The following is a 19,326-nucleotide window of genomic DNA, read 5'->3' as shown; positions in this document are numbered from 1 at the left end:
CAAGAAGCCAAAGTTACTAGCCCTTGGTTAAAAAAATAAAATACTTAAACTTAAACTAGCAGAAAATATCCCGAGTGGCATATATAAATTGGGATTTCATACATCATTCTCTAATAAAGCAACCCACTATAAACTAGGTATGCAGAAAAAGGGGTTGCTTTCTATTAACTCATGGAAGTCAACTTTGTATGTCTGCAGAGTAAACTGCTAGAGAAGCCGTCTCTGAACCCTGTGCTAATAAATATACAATATAAGCTTTTCAGGAGCCTGGAAACAGAAGAAGATTTCTTCCATTTTAAGTTTTATGCCTTTCCTGTGGAATATTTTCCTAGCATTAAAAAGAACTGTAGATATTTTATCTGACACTGAGTTTTCATAATTCTTGCCTTGCAGGAATCATGTAATCTGTTCTCCAAGAGAAACCAGCTCCTCTGAATAAGTGAGCCCTCTCCATTGGGTAACCCCTTCCCAATTTGGATTATTGCCAGTAATCTGGATCTTGTGCATTTTATAATTATGCTCGTGCCCCTTCCCCACCCATTTTCTGATTCCACTTCCTGCTGTGTCAGGACCACTTTGAATACTGTGTGTAGCCAAGATACAGGCCTGCAGCCTCTGGATAGCCAGTGATATCTCAGCACTTGAGTGTACCCTTGTTTACATTTGCCATCAGAACAATGATTGTTAAGACAACCTTGCCAACATTCTTAACTTAGACCATGTTGATACGATAATTGTTAGATGTTTAGTATCTTCTATGCCAGGAGAAGGATTCCATTTTGCTACTTACTTACTGTATTTTGCCACTTACTGTACATCTAGCAACCACAAGAGAGTTCTTATACACTATGGATTTTTAGTGATTTCAGAAAATCATTAGCATATAATGGACATCTACAGGGCAATATTTATCATTGCATCATCTCAGAAGGAAATCATACTTCCTACTTAATTCCACGTGTGTGTCAATTATTAAGCAAATATTCTCTAAAACTTTAACAGTCCTGAAATCAGGTCTCCCTTCCCCATGAAATTTATGAATTGGCATTTGTGTCAGTTGTCAGGGAGCCCAAAGAAATTCAGATTTGGGTTCTAACTGCAAAGTTTGTTGAACTCCACTTATTGACATTCATGTTGAAAAGGTGTTATTTCACAGTGCTTGCCCAGTAGCCATTTAATGCTTAGGATGAACATACAAGACCAAGCAGGAGTGAAAGGCCTAGCACTGTGCAGAATCTACGCAGTCTTCTCAGACACAACTCCTACCCCTCGGCCCCCCTCACACACACCTAAAACTCCATCATGAGGATCGCTGCAAGGATCAATAAATTCACACCTCCTCATGAATACCTACATGAGACTGCTTAGAGATTTCAAAACACCATAGACTGCAATGCCATCAAACGAAGAGGACACTTAACTGTAGTGTGTGAAGTCTGTTGCCAGCTAAGATGTCCCAATGCCTGGAAGAAATAAATGGATCAAACTCATTCCAGGAAAAACCCATTGTAATCCTTATTCAGCCACTTCATCATCTTCGCAGTTGGAATTGAATGCTTGGTCCATCCTCTATAGCCTTTATCTCAGTAATGGAAGTGGGGTGGAAGAGGAGAGGGTCTCCTTACCCGTGTTGAGTTTTGCAGAATCTGACCCTATTTCTCTAAGGGTATTGTGACATCATGCTTGTGGTACCCAGAATTGTGAGTTCCTCTATTACCCCCTCTCAGCCTCAGCAAGTTTTGCAGCTGCTAAGCTTTGTGTCAGATCCCTGCCACACCCATTTGTCTGCCTTCCCAGCAAACAGGTCTCTGTTACCTGCAAGACAAAGTTGGACTAAATCTGCGAATCCCTACTCCCAAGTTCCCCAGAGATATGTCTCTGCAGCATCCAGTCCCTCTCACTGGACACTCACAGAAGTTAAGTTTGCTACCTCGAACAGTCAGAGTACACACCAGTCTGTATGGCTAGCTAAGGACTCACCCTCTAGTTTAATACACAGCACAGAGATGGTTTTGTAATTAAACAAACATACATTGTATTAACAAAGAACAAGAGATTTATGTGACACTAAGCAAGAATGAAAGAGGCATGTATAGTTACAAATTAAACAAAACAAACCATGCTTTCTAGTCACTACAACTTAATAGAAAGTTACAACCTTTGCCTAGGGAGTTTTCTCACTGACATCAAGATAGCATCATACATAGTCCGGAGACTTTCACAGGCTCACAGCATGCTGTTCCTTAAGTGATGAATGCAAAAGCGGCTTTTTCCTTCTGCTTATATTTCCCCAAAGTGCATTGTTTTGTCCTCAGGGTCAGGATGACCTCCTGCTGTTCTTCCCTTCCTGCTGACTTCCCATTGCCTTGCTGATTCATATGCAAATGAGACTTCCATTGTTTTGATTCCATAATGCTTAATTTACACTGGAGAGAGGTAGATAGCTGCCTTTCCTCCTGTCTGGTGAAAGCCTGTTTCCCCCCTGTTTGGTCACAGACTTTAAAGTATATAATCAGTCAGTATCCATGATTCTGCATACCGTGTTACTGCAAACACTTCACATTGACATACTGCTGATTCATATCATTGACTTTCATAAAATACCTAACTCATTACCACTTTTATAGCTGATTCAATTGCTTATTCTTTGGGGGTCAGGCCCCATTCTCCACCTGCGGGTATCCGGACCCTGATGGTCACAAGTATATCTACAGTGGAGCTGGAAGTGTAAATTTCAGCTCTAGGACACATACCCTCACTAGCTCTGATTGAGCTAGCATGCTAAAAAAAGAATGTAACCACAACAGCTGGAGCAAGAGGTGGCACTAGACATGCCAAGTACATATCCGAGGTTTTGGAAGGGGATGGTACTCAAGGTGGCTAGCCCCTTCAACTAACCCAGCTACACTCTATTTTTAGCATGCTAGCTGGATCAGAGCTAGCACAGGAATATCTCCCCAAGGCGTAACTTACACCTTCTGGCTTCGGTGCTGACATATCCAAAGACTTGTAATAACTTTTGCTTTACTGTTAAGTTCCCTCAAGCAGCTCATTCTACCATTATTTGGCAGGAACTTTAGGTAGCGAGGGGAAAGCTGTTAATTTTTCACTCTAAAGAAATGACCATTTTTGTTTTAGTTTATACAAATGATTGTACTCCATCACAAGATCAAATTCTTTCCCAGATGGCAGTACTGGTTCAGATTGTTCAATTTTAAGAAAGCAGATGGAAAGAGAAGCTTTAAAACCCTTGAAATCGGTCCCAAATATGCTTTCTGCCACAACTGGCAAAATAAGAAAAAGGGTAATGCAACATCCAAATAATTAGAACCCTAGAGAGGTGAATCCAGCTAGTTCACAATAGAGACTGTTTTAAAGTTACAAATAAATTTAAAATATATCTAGTACATTTCTAGTCTTCATAAAATAATTTAAGTGCAAAGTTTAACTTATTCAAATAATGAGAAGTAATAGGAATCCATTCCCTTTGTATACCAATTCTCATTCTAGGACCTCACAGCCCTTTACAAAAGTTAGCATCAGAGCTGGTCAGATTATTTCCAACATAATAGTCTTCCATTGGAAAATGCTGATTTGTTTACTCCATCTCCATCCTCTGTTGCCCCAGGAACTTCTCAGATTCTTTTCAGTAAAGGAAATCTTCACATTAATTTATTTATATTCCCCATCACCAGTACAGCCTCCCTGCAGCAAAGTATTTACACTGTTTCTTGTCCTTTCCCACAGGTCCATAACAGTGATCTCCATTCCTTAATATATGAGCACACTAGCCCTGGTCCTCCCCCTGTGATTTTCTTCCTGGGTTGTCTTTTATAGCCCTCAGCTGATGGCTAGTTGGTTCATCAAGCCTCTCAGCCTGATCTCCAATCAGCCTTCTCCAGAGGAACTGATTGGTGCCTAAGTGATCAGAGTGCTGGCTCACCTGTCAGCTTCCAGCACTCTGTCACATTGACAAATGCATTATAGTTACAGCCATGTCGGTCTCAGGATATTAGAGGGACAAGGTGGGTGAGGTAATATATTTTATTGGACCTACTTCTTTTGCTTGTCTCCCTCCCACCAACAGAAGTTGGTCCAATAAAAAAAATATTATCTTGCCCACCTTGTTTCTCTAACATTGAACATTGAAACATTCTGTGGGAATGTGTCAACTTGGATGAAATTCTGAAGGAAACCAGGCAGATTTCCTGCCAGCTGGCCCCCATCTTTTTGTCAGTCTGGAAGGCCCAGCTCCCATGCTTCCCATGATGACAAGTTTCCCACCTGACAGGCTGCCAGGACTCTGGACAGCTCAGTGAGCCTCAGAAATGTTTTGAAATAGTCCAAACATTTAATTTTGACCTTTTCAAAACAAAAATGTTGGGAATTCCCATTCCATGGGAAATTTTGAAATTTCATTGTTCGTTCTACTTCAGAATGATTTTTTTTTAATTTCAGAATTTCCCACAGAATGGGAATTCATGTTTCTAGCCAGCTGTAGTCAGCATATGTTACCATTCTCATTTTACAGATGGGGAAACTGAGTCCAGAAGGTATGGTTTTTTAAAAATCACAAACAGTAAGGGAGTGAGTCAGGAATGCAGTCCACGTTTCCTGATTCCCAGACCTGTGCGCTAACCATGAGCCATGCCTTTCTTGTATACACTTCCTGACACGAGGTCTGTTCATCTCTCAACTCCTGGTCCTTTCTCTTCCAGAGGATGAGCCATAACCAACAGCATAACTCGCAGCATGCTTAATGTAAGTATCTTTCAGTTCCTAGGCAAAATTTTATTAATGGCTCAGCACTTGCCCAGGAGAACTGATATGATGATCAGGAAAGCTGAGCAGTTAACATTTTTTTTTCTACTGGATGAGACTAGAAGATGTAATTCATTCTTTATTTCATTTACAATCCTTATCCAAATTTAAGTGCCCCAAGTTATCAGTCACCTGTTGATTAGATATGAGTGTGAATTAGGAAAAAATATATGCTAGCTGGCTAGGAAGGAAGCAGTGTAGCCTAGTGGATAGAGAAGTAGACTAAAACTTAGGAGACCTGGGTTCTTTTCCTGGCTCTGTCTGTGAGTTGCTGGGTGACCTTGGACAAGTGACTTTCCTCACTAGGTGCCTCAGTTTTCCCATCTCAGTAAGACAGGGATAATGATACTGATCTCTTTTATAAAGAGCTTTGTGATTATGTGATGGAGTCCAGTCACCAGAGTGGCTCCTCCTGTTGGCTGTCTCAGGGATTAGCTCTTTCAGCCAGGGCACCCTCTCCTGGTGGTGCCATTCCCACTGCCTTCTCCATCTGCAGACGTGTCTCAGCCCAGGAACTGCAGTGTCCTTTTCATGTGACTCAGCCCTCTGGCCATGCCACCATCTGTGGTTTCCCCCTTATGGGGGGGGGTGGGGTATCTCCCAGTCCAATCCAGCCACTTCACCAGCGGAGAGTATGGTGGGGACCCAGGCCCTTCCACTATTCCAGGTCCTTGCCCAGCGACCCTGTAGATAGCAGCCTCCTGCTACCTCTCCTTAACTTCTCCACCAGTGCTGCTTCAATTCCCTGGGCCACTTCCATGTGGCCCCAGCACCTTCTTTGCCCTCCTCTCAGGAGCTCCAGCTCACAAGTCCCAGTAGCCAGCCAGGAACTCCCTCTTGATTCCCCGGTCCCTGCCAGCAACTGCTCTGTCCAAGGTGCTACCTTTCTGCAGCCCACTAAGAACACAGTCCTCTCTCCCTGGGCTCCCTGCAGCTCCCTTTTATGTGAGCCCACTAGGCCCTGACTGGCTTCTGCGTGCAGTACGTCTAGGCTGCTTTTAACCCCCTCCGTTCCAGTGTGGGGTGAATACCCCATCACAGATCTATGGAGGAAAAGTGCTATAGCAGCTAGGTATTATTATTATAATATTATGTCATTGCTAGAGTCAGTGAAGGAACAGGTTAATTAGAGGGTATGGGTGGATATTTGACTCTCCACTCCTTGCACCTCCCCACACACACACCATTTACAAGTAAATCACTGTATGAAATCCTGTACTGGGAAATCTAGCATCTTAACCAATGGACTTGGCATTCAAGAAAACATTAGTTTAGTGCATTAAGAATATTAACCCTTGAAAAGGCTGCCACATTACTAGGGCCCAAGCAAATTCATGGTCCATTCTGGTGAATGTCACAGTCGTAGAATTTTAAAAATTATAAATTTCATGATTTCAGCTATTTAAATCTGAAATATTACAGTTGTTGCAATTGTAGGGATCCTGACCCAAAAAGGAATTGTAGGGTTGGCGCATGGTTATTGTAGGAGGGGTAGTGGTACTGCTACCCTTACTTCTGTGCTGCTGCTGGCGGTGGCCCTGCCTTCAGAGCTGGGCAGCTGGAGAGCAGTGTCTGCTGGCCGTGAGCCCAGCTCTGAAGGCAGAGCTGCCGCCAGCAGCAGATCAGAAATAAGGATGGCATGGTAAGTAAGGATCGCCTTGGCCAGCAGGCGCCACTTTTCAGCCACCCAGCTCTGAAAGACCCCCAATTTGAGAAACGCTGGTCTCCCCCATGAAATCTGTATAGTATACTATAAGGTAAAAGAACATAAAAGACCAGATTTCATGGTCCGTGATGCATTTTTCATGGCCATGAATTTGGTAGGGCTCTACACATTACCATGTGTTGGTGCATCACCAGTAGGACTCAATTAATTTGTGCTTCAGGCTATGTGCCTTTGCATACGGCTACACAGCATTTTGGAGTCTGCACAAAGCGAGCTTCCCAGCCCAGGTCAACAGACTTGGGCTAGCAGAGTTTGTGCTAGAGCTCTAAAAATAGCAGTGTAGTCAGTGTTTTGAAATTGTGGCTACGACTAGAGCTCAGGCTCTGAAGCCTAAGGAGTGGGGTGGGATTCAGAGCCTGAGCTGCAACTTCAAAGCTCTACCTACACAACTATTTTTATAAAGTGTTAGCACAAGCTCTACTAGCCCACGTCTGTTGACCCAGGCTGGGAGTCTCACTGCCACAGACTCTGTAGATACATCCTTGATGTCCAGAACTACTTGCAGCTGCTACTGCTGATGGTAGTTCACAGCCCTGTTCTTACCAGTGATTTCATGAAGGAATGGAAGAATGAAGTGATTAGTACTGTCATAGCTTTAAGTGCACAAGGGTCCTTGATCAGTTTTCTTTCTTCCCACCCCCCTTACCATGTATTGTTTCTGACAGTTTGCATATTCTTTTCCTCCTCCAAAATGACAAACAGAAAGGAACTGCAGGTGCTGTAGCTATCACTGCCCTCCTTACTATTTGTCTTCTTTAGCTTGGACTTCAAGTGTCTCCGCTGGAGAAAATACATTAGAATCTGACAATTGCGCTTTTAACTCTTCCTTATCTCCTCACTAATGTCCTCCCACTCATCAGATACAATATTATCAATGTCCTAGGCATAATAGACAAGAGGCCAAATTCTTCACTGAATAACTTCACTGAAGTCAAGCCCAAACAATGGAAGAGATGGTATTCATAGCTGTGATAACAGACAGAAGAAAATCGCCAGAAGCAGTATTAACAAGGCTACTAAAAGGGTAGGTTTACTGCGTCTGCTCCATTTGAGTTTAGTAATGCCACATTCTATCCCCTCTGTCACTGTACTAGGGTAGTCTAGGTGTGTTCTTCTTAAAATGGAAGATCAGAAATTCCAGCCTCTTCAGTACAAAGGGAAATAGCAGCACAGAGTCCCCCACTTCACTTCAAAAGCCACTTAAAAATAGGTAAGGGGATTTAAAAAAAAAATCCAATCTGTACAATTGTGAGCCTACCTGGCACATATGAATCAGCTACATGCATGGGCAAATGGCCAGACAGACCTCTAAATGCTGATTTGCACGTGCATTTACTTGATTTGCTTGTTGTAGTGGCAACAATTACAGATGTAGGGTGACTAGATGTCCCGATTTTATAGGGACAGTCCTGATATTTGGGGCCTTGTGTTATATAGGTGCCTTTTACCTCCGATCTCCTGTCCCAATTGTTCATACTTGCTGTCTGGTCACCCTATGCAGATGCAAATGTAAGTGCATGACAGCTCACCTACAGTTTTTCACAGTGGTCTCAAACCTCCTTTTTTAAAATCAATTGGTACCAATCGTCTAAAATTTAGAGAAAACTAAGCTCAACAGCCAACAACTGCAACATCACAACTTGAGCTAGCTCTCAGAAAAGAACAGACGCAATATTTACAGCAGCACATGGTGTCACAGCCCATCTTATATATACACACACTACTGAGGAATATTTGTATGCCTGTCCCTTGCTCACGTTTCTCTTGCCTTCCTGTGCTAGCAATGTAACCAGCAATACAAACGAAGTTTGACAGGCTCTTTCTCTCTGGTTCACTCTTTCTAGCTATGATTTTAGCATTTTTAAAAGGGAACTTTAATTTATGGGAATTCTTATAGGTTTGAAACAAGAGCAATGAGATTTTTTTCCTCTTGGTCTCCTCCAAGATTCATGAGACCTGGAAATCACCAGTAGCCCTGTTTTGGCATATGCACTTTCAGATATCCAGTAGCTGAATGCCTTCTGATTGATATTCATTAACATGGCTTGTATTCATGGTGCTCGGCATTTTATTTGCCCATCCCTAGATGGAGTACAAGTTTTGATTCCATTGCACTGAGCCCAAGTTTGCTAGTATTCAGATGATTCTGCCATGCTTGTTTTTTTAGTCATGACTTTATCTGATAGGGTCTAAACTATAGAAGTACTTTCTTGACTTAATTACCTTATTTTTCCTGGTATGTGAGCTAGAGTCTGATTACTAAAGTAGAGAGCTCCTATAGCTTCCCATTGTGGGCAATATTATCTGCTTTTGTCTCAAACCTAGATGCCATGAATGGCAACATTGCATTATTAAATAAAATTAATTCAATGAATAAACCATGCAGTTAGGGGAAATGAAAGGGAAACATGATCTTGTAAAAGATAAGGATATCTAGGTTCTATTCCTGGCTCTACCTATGAGATTGGTCCAGTTACTTAATCTCAGTGATCCTCCATTTCCTCACTGGTAAAATAGAGAAAAATATCCACCTCTGGGCTATTTAATTCATTAATATTTCTAAAGTTCTGTGATGGAAGGTGGTAAAGAAATGCAAGCCATTAATATAGATTCTTACATTGGTTTGAAAGATTAAATGAGAAAACCCAAGTGGTGGACAACTAAAAATCCAAGCAATTCTTTAAAAAGTAATTATAAAACAATCTAAAAAAAAAATACATAAAGCATTCACATTTTACCATTTGCAACAAATTGTTCTTATACTGAAATCTTAATTCACAACACATCTGTTAATAATTATTTCAAAGATTTTACTCAGTTTTGAATAATGGTTGCATTCCTACCTTTTAGGATACATAGACATATTGTACATGACATAAACATTGCATTTGGCTCTCATTATATTAATTTCTCATTAACTAATTAGTCTTGATATTTTTTCTTAAATTATGTAGTATAAAAGAAACGGACCTTTAAAACTAAATGTAGCAGCAGCCAGTGAGTTAAAGAAGTTTACAGAAACAAACGTTCCTGGCCTATGATTAACCTCACAACCAACTGAGTGCAAAAATTGACCACTCAACCTGCATGTTGAAATTAACCAGAAAAAGAATGAAGGGAGAATACTGTGTTTCTGGTCACCCTCTTTTTAAAAAAAAAAAAAAAAAAGCTTTGCGTTGGAAACAGCAGGCATGCAAACAAGATTATATTTCTATTAGGCTCCTAAAATATGTTTTTCCATTTCACGATTGGGAATCTAAGATAGATATGTTTTTTGGAAGAACTTCTATTAGAAAATTTAAAATATTACCTAGAACTGAAAAATGAGATGTTAGTATTCCCTTTTCAGATCTGATCTTTGGCTTATCCCAAATGCCATCGACTATAGTTTAGAAACCTGCCAAATGCAGTCGCCAGTGATGTAATACCGCAAGTATGAAAATATGAACATTTCATATTTTTAATCTTGTGCTTTTATTTTTACTTGTACTTTATAAGCTGGAGAATGACTTTTTTGCTACCTGTCAAAAATGTATAGACAACTACATTCAACAGCTCTTTAACACCTGCAGCTTTACCAAACTGAATTTAGAAATACCAAGCAATGCCAGTGATGTTATGTCTAGTCCATTAACATAAATGTTTCTTAAAGCTTCCCTAATTACTTGTGACCAGAAACATACTATTTTTTATTGCTTATACAGCCAGCAGCACTGCATTATGGGAGGGGGGATGCCGAAAGCAGTAAGGCTTCCTGCAGTGTGAGAGGGTGAAAGCTCTACCTGTCCCCAGCTTTACCCTGCACATCAAGGGTTCACAGTAAAATAGTCCTGACACTGACCTCTCAAAGACCCAGCAGCTGAAACAGCCTTAACAAGGTATTAACACAGCAACATGCTCCATAAACTATTACCAGCTGCAGGGGGGGAAAAGAGAGAGCAAGAGAAAAGGAAAGAAAAAGGCTGTTTCACAGCTAAAGGATATACAGGAGTCACTAGTCAATTAAAAATATAGAGGTTCCATTGCATGTTCTTTTAACTAGTTTTCAGATTTTAGTTGTTACTTACACTGAAAGAACATTCTAATGTGCTATAAATCAAAGTGTTACATCAAGGGTAAGCAGCTGAATTGCCAGATGTCATCTTTCTCTGAGTCATACCATATTATTTCTGCAACAACAAAAATTCTTAAACAATGCAGGTGAAGTACATTTTCCCCCTTCACCCCCCAACCCCCATAATTACTGGTGACTAGCTGCCTGCTGAGCAAAAAAAAAAAAAAAGAGCTGTGATTGAGAAACATGCTTACTCTCCCATTAGTGTTTTATGACCCCTGTATATGGAAAGTTATGTTTTTATTCTACTCCAAATGTACAATTTGTATATTTGTAATGCATTGATTATGATGCTTTTCACTTCAGTGGCAGTTCTGCCTTTGCAGCCCCTGGCCAACATCACTTAACTAATCAGAAACATGTAAACAGTGTAATTTCATCGTCCCTTCAGTTGAGTATTACACTGTGAACAGTGTTCCAGTGTTCCACAAGGGCAGTTACTACAATGGCCCAGAACACAGCTCATTCCAGCAAGGTAGAACATAAACAATGGTGTTGCTGCTGGACTTCAGAGACAGCAAGTCTAGTAACTAGAGCTGGTTGAATAATGGATGCCCAGAGCTTAGTCAGAATAAAAATAAAGGATTAAACATCAAAGAATATCCAGATTTATAATAGTAAACATTTTTAAAAGAGTTCTGGAAAGGATATAAACCTCAAGTTTCAGGGTATAATGCAACTACTAACTTTTGGAGGTTATGAAGAAACTTTCTATGGGGCAAGCTATCCCACAGCTTGATATTGCAGGGTTCTTCCTCAAAAAGCACTTCATAGTACTCACTTTCACAGACAGGGTTCTAGACTAGATAAACTAATGGTCTGATTCAGATGGCAATTCCTATTTTTCTGGTAAAAAAAACTTTCACTGATTTGCAAAAATGTACATGAATAACAGTGGAAATTTAAATTTGTTGAAAGCCATAATGTCATCATAACAGTTTTTTTTCAGATATTCAGACAATCTCCTGGTACCATGAAAATGCTAGTGAATGTTAGTGAAAAATGAATGATTACTGGTTTAAAAAATGAATGCCCTTTTGAATTATTTGGGTTTTTCTCCTGTTTAAAAAGTTTGTCATCCAATCAGTAAGCAGAAACAATACCATCGGACTTAAGAGATCATCATAGTTAACAGCAAACAGCTAAAATGAACACTCTGAAGAAAGGTTTCAGAGTAGCAGCCGTGTTAGTCTGTATTCGCAAAAAGAAAAGGAGTACTTGTGGCACCTTAGAGACTAACAAATTTATTAGAGCATAAGCTTTCGTGAGCTACAGCTCACTTCATCGGATGCATTTGGTGGAAAAAACAGAGGAGAGATTTATATACACACACACAGAGAACATGAAACAATGGGTTTATCATACACACTGTAAGGAGAGTGATCACTTAAGATAAGCCATCACCAACAGCAGGGGGGGGGGAAGGAGGAAAACCTTTCATGGTGACAAGCAGGTAGGCTAATTCCAGCAGTTAACAAGAATATCAGAGGAACAGTGGGGGGTGGGGTGGGAGGGAGAAATACCATGGGGAAATAGTTTTACTTTGTGTAATGACTCATCCATTCCCAGTCTCTATTCAAGCCTAAGTTAATTGTATCCAGTTTGCAAATTAATTCCAATTCAGCAGTCTCTCGTTGGAGTCTGTTTTTGAAGCTTTTTTGTTGAAGTATAGCCACTCTTAGGTCTGTGATCGAGTGACCAGAGAGATTGAAGTGTTCTCCAACTGGTTTTTGAATGTTATAATTCTTGACGTCTGATTTGTGTCCATTCATTCCTTTACGTAGAGACTGTCCAGTTTGGCCAATGTACATGGCAGAGGGGCATTGCTGGCACATGATGGCATATATCACATTGGTAGATGCGCAGGTGAACGAGCCTCTGATAGTGTGGCTGATGTGATTAGGCCCTATGATGGTATCCCCTGAATAGATATGTGGACAGAGTTGGCAACGGGCTTTGTTGCAAGGATAGGTTCCTGGGTTAGTGGTTCTGTTGTGTGGTGTGTGGTTGCTGGTGAGTATTTGCTTCAGATTGGGGGGCTGTCTGTAAGCAAGGACTGGTCTGTCTCCCAAGATCTGAGAGAGCGATGGCTCGTCCTTCAGGATAGGTTGTAGATCCTTGATGATGAGTTGGAGGGGTTTTAGTTGGGGGCTGAAGGTGATGGCTAGTGGCGTTCTGTTGTTTTCTTTGTTGGGCCTGTCCTGTAGTAGGTGACTTCTGGGTACTCTTTTGGCTCTGTCAATCTGTTTCTTCACTTCAGCAGGTGGGTACTGTAGTTGTAGGAGTGCATGATAGAGATCTTGTAGGTGTTTGTCTCTGTCTGAGGGGTTGGAGCAAATGCGGTTATATCGTAGCGCTTGGCTGTAGACAATGGATCGAGTGGTATGATCTGGATGAAAGCTAGAGGCATGTAGGTAGGAATAGCGGTCAGTAGGTTTCCGATATAGGGTGGTGTTTATGTGACCATCGCTTATTAGCACCGTAGTGTCCAGGAAGTGGATCTCTTGTGTGGACTGGTCCAGGCTGAGGTTGATGGTGGGATGGAAATTGTTGAAATCATGGTGGAATTCCTCAAGAGCTTCTTTTCCATGGGTCCAGATGATGAAGATGTCATCAATGTAGCGCAAGTAGAGTAGGGGCATTAGGGGACGAGAGCTGAGGAAGCGTTGTTCTAAGTCAGCCATAAAAATGTTGGCATACTGTGGGGCCATGCGGGTACCCATCGCAGTGCCGCTGATTTGAAGGTATACATTGTCACCAAATGTGAAATAGTTATGGGTCAGGACAAAGTCACAAAGTTCTGCCACCAGGTTAGCCGTGACAGTATCGGGGATACTGTTCCTGACGGCTTGTAGTCCATCTTTGTGTGGAATGTTGGTGTAGAGGGCTCCCCAATCTGAAGCAAATACTCACCAGCAACCACACACCACACAACAGAACCACTAACCCAGGAACCTATCCTTGCAACAAAGCCCGTTGCCAACTCTGTCCACATATCTATTCAGGGGATACCATCATAGGGCCTAATCACATCAGCCACACTATCAGAGGCTCGTTCACCTGCGCATCTACCAATGTGATATATGCCATCATGTGCCAGCAATGCCCCTCTGCCATGTACATTGGCCAAACTGGACAGTCTCTACGTAAAGGAATGAATGGACACAAATCAGACGTCAAGAATTATAACATTCAAAAACCAGTTGGAGAACACTTCAATCTCTCTGGTCACTCGATCACAGACCTAAGAGTGGCTATACTTCAACAAAAAAGCTTCAAAAACAGACTCCAACGAGAGACTGCTGAATTGGAATTAATTTGCAAACTGGATACAATTAACTTAGGCTTGAATAGAGACTGGGAATGGATGAGTCATTACACAAAGTAAAACTATTTCCCCATGGTATTTCTCCCTCCCACCCCTCCCCCCACTGTTCCTCTGATATTCTTGTTAACTGCTGGAATTAGCCTACCTGCTTGTCACCATGAAAGGTTTTCCTCCTTCCCCCCCCTGCTGTTGGTGATGGCTTATCTTAAGTGATCACTCTCCTTACAGTGTGTATGATAAACCCATTGTTTCATGTTCTCTGTGTGTGTGTATATAAATCTCTCCTCTGTTTTTTCCACCAAATGCATCCGATGAAGTGAGCTGTAGCTCACGAAAGCTTATGCTCTAATAAATTTGTTAGTCTCTAAGGTGCCACAAGTACTCCTTTTCTTTACTCTGAAGAAACTGTATTCTGAAAAGAATTCATCCAAATTGTGTAGTGAGAACTTACAAATAATGAAGACATTGGCAGAAAACCAGGATCAATTTTGAATGAGTCCCTCAGGGGAAAAAAAGACTAAATTCATAGTGCATCTTATTGGTAAGAAATAATTCTAGTGGCTTTATGGGCAGCCATAGCCAAAAGACTGAGGAACACCAAAAACATGCATGGATAGCTAGAAGAAGCCAGTCAGATGTGAGTGGACCTTTGCTTAATGCTGTAAAGAGAGTAAATCTTTGGCGCATTGCTCCTTAAACAATGCAAGGGGAAATGGGTCATACAGTTCTGAGTCTGTTCCTAGTTCCGGTTACACCACCTTTAACCAGGTCCATGCCCTGTGGGCTGCCAGGAGTGATGGTGGGGTAGCTGCATATGCAGCACTTTTTTGCTACAGATCCTTTTCTCCCAGGTGCCTACATTGCCGATGCAGGCAAAAAGCCCAAAGATACTCATATACTATTTAAGAGGATGGGAACAGTTAGCAGGGAAGGGAGAACCAAGGATGGGTAGAGATCAAATGGCAGAAAATAGGGAAAAGATGGAAGGGAAACTCTGTAGGTGGGAAAACAAGGAAGGTCAGAAAAAAACATATACTAAACAAGAATGAAGAAAGAGGATGACATAAAACAATGGACTTGGAGGGGGGAAATGGGAAAAGTGGATTCAGGGGAGAAAGAAGCAGAGAGTGAGACAGAGGAAAGGGACAGTGAAGGAGTGATAGATTCAGGGATGAGAAGGGAAGATATTGAAGATGTGGGTGAACCGGGGAGAAAGACATCTTCAGTCTCTGTTCCTACTACATGAGAGAAAAAAACATCAGGATGAAGAGACAGAAAAATAGCCGAGCTAGAAAGAAAACTAGCGATGAAGAGAGCAATGAGATGAAAGCACTACAATGTGCATCAAAAAGGAAAGTGAGAAATTTTAAAATATAGAAAAACAATGGGAAAATATGCTTTAAGATACGAGTAAGAAAGATGCACTAAAGACACAGGAAATGAAAAGTAAAGGATGCAAGGAAAACAAAAAACAAAAATAAAGATGACAGATTGGAATAAAATCAAACTAAACTCAAACAAAGGTTGTGGCCAAAGAGATTTGATCTCTTTATCATTGGTAAATTCCTTGAATTTTGTTTTAATAGTTTGGAGTAAATTTACATTTACTGTGTGTTAGGTTTTAGCTGCGCAAATCCTGTGAAAGACAGTGGGAGTTACAAGGGCTGACAATTTCAAAAGACCCTTGTTTATAGACACAAACTATTTTCATGACATTTATAACACGTATCTTTGAGATAACTCCATTATATTCTAAAACACAAGTATATCCTACATTTTAAACACTGGACAGAGAAGCAACCCTTACACCCAGTTACTCATGTTTGGGATATGCTGCCCTACATAAATATTGCTCTAGAGTTGCCAACAAACTGTGTAAGCACCAATTCCATGCTGGCTCCTTTCGTCTAAGAAGCAGATGCTAACAGGCTACATGAGAAAGATGAAGTCATGTTTCACCCTCTTAGTTAAGCTTTCTCTCAGTCCTACAGTGACATCTAGCGTCAAAAAAAGCATGCATCTAAATCTGGAAACAATACAGTTTAGTATTCTGCATTTCAATTATGCAACAAAGTAGTTAGATATTATCAGCTTACTTCCACAAGATGCTGACGCCCCTGGAGTGTGGGAAGGCAAGGTCTCAGGTTCAGGTTTTACATTATGAAAAAATATATATTTTAAATGAAACAGATTTTGGACCAAAGTAACCCATACAATAACAATGAAAAACTGAACAAATGAAACTTGTGTAATCAAAAATGAGAAATAGAATTTAACCTGATTAAAATTTACAACGAAAGGGCCTGATCCTCCTATGGGAGATTTAGCATTCGCTTTAGGATTGGGCCAAAAGAGCCAAAAGGGCCAGCAGTAACCAGATGATGTAAACACAGGTTGTGCTTTCTAGTGAGATTCTGCCTGAGAATGTTGAGACAAGAGAGAAAGATTTAGTAGCAACTCCTTTATATGGAAGGAATCAATGCAGCCACATTTTTGCAAGCTCATTACAATGGTTCTGGTATTAATTTGATTATGACCCAAAACCAGAGTGCTTGGCTATGACCTGCTAGGGTAGCTAGGACTATGGGATGCACAACATACTCAGATTTGAGGGAATCCTTAAACTGCTTTCTCACCAAAGTCTGGGATGGCATCCAACCCCCCCAAGACAAGAAAGGCTTTCATAATGACCCATAAAGAGTGATGGTGTCTGGGTAAGAGAGAGCAGGAAAATTCTAGGAGATGCATTCAACCCTTTTACTTCTCCTGCCTCTTCCCCTTCCTGTTTTTTCTCTTCCCTTCTCCAACCGTCCCCCCCATAACAGACCACTAAAGCTCATACAAAAATAAATGTAATGTTAAGGTTATAGAGGGTTTCACTTTAAATTGTGGTGAACTTAGTTTTGTGGCTCCCCTGGGGAATTACATCATGTCTTTCTGGCATCATGTGCTTTAGAAGATCACATACTGCTCCAAGACTCTGGCACAGTGGCAGTTTTAATTATGAATGCCCTTAGTTTTACCACTTTTAGTGGAGACTTCATTTGTTTGTTTGTTTCCACTTAGATATCTAAGAGGAAAATATCTGTAACAGAAAATACAGAGTTCCTAATGTGATTTCAAGGGATTTATTTTGGTTCTTACACGGAGACTGCTGAGATATTTCAAAAGTGATTTAATAATCTGCCCCAGTTTTGCAAACTCTCCTATTTTTAAGATGACTGCTACCCAGCTCTTCTGTGTTTCACAGATGTGATTTGAAAAGGCTATGCTCACTCAAAATAATCTTGAACCTTTCATGTCACAGAAGCTGTGGAGGGACTAAGTGCAAGCTAGGTCACAGAATGCGGCTCTGCACCCAGCCTTATCTATTCATCAGAAATTCAACCAGGCCATGGAAACTTTTTTGTTTTCAATGCATAGGCCTCGGAGAGCCAAATGGCATGGGAAATGTAATGTACATTAGTCTCACATTCTCTGACTGTGACTGTCAGTCTGAATCATGAATGGAGAAAAATAATCCTTGGAGGCTATTTTAATAGTTTTTAATGCTTTTTTATAGTCACTCAGCATAAAATTATCAGTCTGTTTGTTCCCCAGGCTGAAACAGGATGGAAAACTCGAAGGAAAAAGGCCAAAGAACCAAATTCTGCTCTCACTTATACCAATATAAATCCAATGTAACACCACTGAACCAGTGGAATTATTCCAGATACTGCAGTGATGGACATTTATACAAGATCTTGATCAGATAGGTGCAATGACAAATCCTAAAAGACCTGGAGAAGAGTTCTGTGTAGCTCCAAAGCTTGTCTCTTTCACCAAAAGAAGTTGGTCCAATAAAAGATGTTACCTCACCCACCTTGTCTCTCTCTAAATCCCAGCAGGTGCACTGGCTTGAAATCTAACTCGCCCCTTTACATCTTTTTATGTCCCAGGCCAACACGTGCAGCCACCAATTTTTTTCTGCTACTGAGTAGTGCTTTATGGTATACTGTCGTATTTGAAAAGGGGCTTGTTTCCAAGTCAGCCTCACTTAGCCCTTTTCTACCACAATGCCAATAAAAGACTTCATGAGCTAGTTCAGTAAAGCCCACCTTCTAGTATCACGACTACATTAAAAATATAGTGGATCCCTCTCTTCAACCACAGACATGAACTCCTTGTCCCAGCCTACCTGTCTGTCCTATTAAAAAGTCCACATGCCAGTTGCTCCACCAACAATGCCAGCCTTGATTGTCTGCTCTCTGTTTCTCTCACAAGAATCTTTGTGCTTTCTCTCAAGCTGTCCCTTAAGCAAAACTCTCATTCAAAAATCTAGAAACCACCACCTATGACTACCATTCTCTTTCAAGTTTCAGAGTAGCAGCCGTGTTAGTCTGTATTCACAAAAAGAAAAGGAGTACTTGTGGCACCTTAGAGACTAACAAATTTATTTGAGCATAAGCTTTCGTGAGCTACAGCTCACTTCATCAGATGCATTTGGTGGAAGTGAGCTGTAGCTCACGAAAGCTTATGCTCAAATAAATTTGTTAGTCTCTAAGGTGCTACAAGTACTCTCATTCTCTTTCAAGTCTCTCCTTAAAAACTCATCCCTGCTGTAATGCATACAGCAAGCTGCTACCTGGTAACAGCTATTGATTGGCTAAGAAGCACACAATTGATGCTTAAACACTGGATCCCTTTTGTTACATCTTCCTTCCTCCCCCTCCTCCCCCCCTCCCCCCCGCTTAGGTATCTCATACATCTGTTATGTTTTGTCTTTTAGACAGTAAGCTGTTTGGGGCAAAAACTGTCATTTACTGTGCATTTGTTCAGGGACTAGCACAATGTGCTCCCCACTTGGCTGCGGCCTCTAGGTGCTATCATGATGTAAATGTTAAATAATAATAAGTATGGCCATAGAAAACACTATACATGCACAAGGGATCAAATAGTAAGAGGTGAATTACAATAAGTAGGGCCCTACCAATTTCACGGCCATGAAAAATACATCATGCACCATGAAATCTGGTCTCTCCCAGTGAAATATGGTCTTTTAGATGCTTGTACCCTATATTATATAGATTTCATGGGGGAGACCATTGTTTCTCAAATTGGGGGTCCTGCCCAAAAGGAAGTTGCAAGAGGAGTCACAAGGTTATTTTAGGGGGAGTCACAGTATTGTCATTCTTACTTCTGTGCTGCCTTCAGAGTTCGGTGGGTGCCCAGCTCTGATGGCAGCACCCACCAGCGACAGTGCAGAAGTAAGAGTGGCAATATCATACCATGCCACGCCACCTTTACTTCTGCGCTGCTGCCTGCAGATCTGGGTGGCCGGAGAGTGACGGCTGCTGA

At 41.2% G+C, this 19,326-nt stretch overlaps 1 long non-coding RNA gene across 1 annotated transcript; it reads left to right on the top strand.

The window, feature by feature from the left end:
- The first annotated feature begins 282 nt into the window (after positions 1 to 282).
- Positions 283 to 19,099, top strand: LOC122460228. The gene is made up of 3 exons (XR_006281395.1): positions 283 to 315; positions 7,716 to 7,721; positions 18,948 to 19,099. It is a non-coding gene; the product is annotated as an uncharacterized LOC122460228 (long non-coding RNA).
- Positions 19,100 to 19,326: the final 227 nt, after the last annotated feature.

The sequence above is a fragment of the Dermochelys coriacea genome, chromosome 5 (assembly GCF_009764565.3).
Source record: "Dermochelys coriacea isolate rDerCor1 chromosome 5, rDerCor1.pri.v4, whole genome shotgun sequence".
NCBI classification, from domain to species: Eukaryota; Metazoa; Chordata; order Testudines; family Dermochelyidae; genus Dermochelys; species Dermochelys coriacea.
Note: the sequence above shows the minus strand (reverse complement) of the source record. Positions and strands in the feature narration are given on the sequence as shown.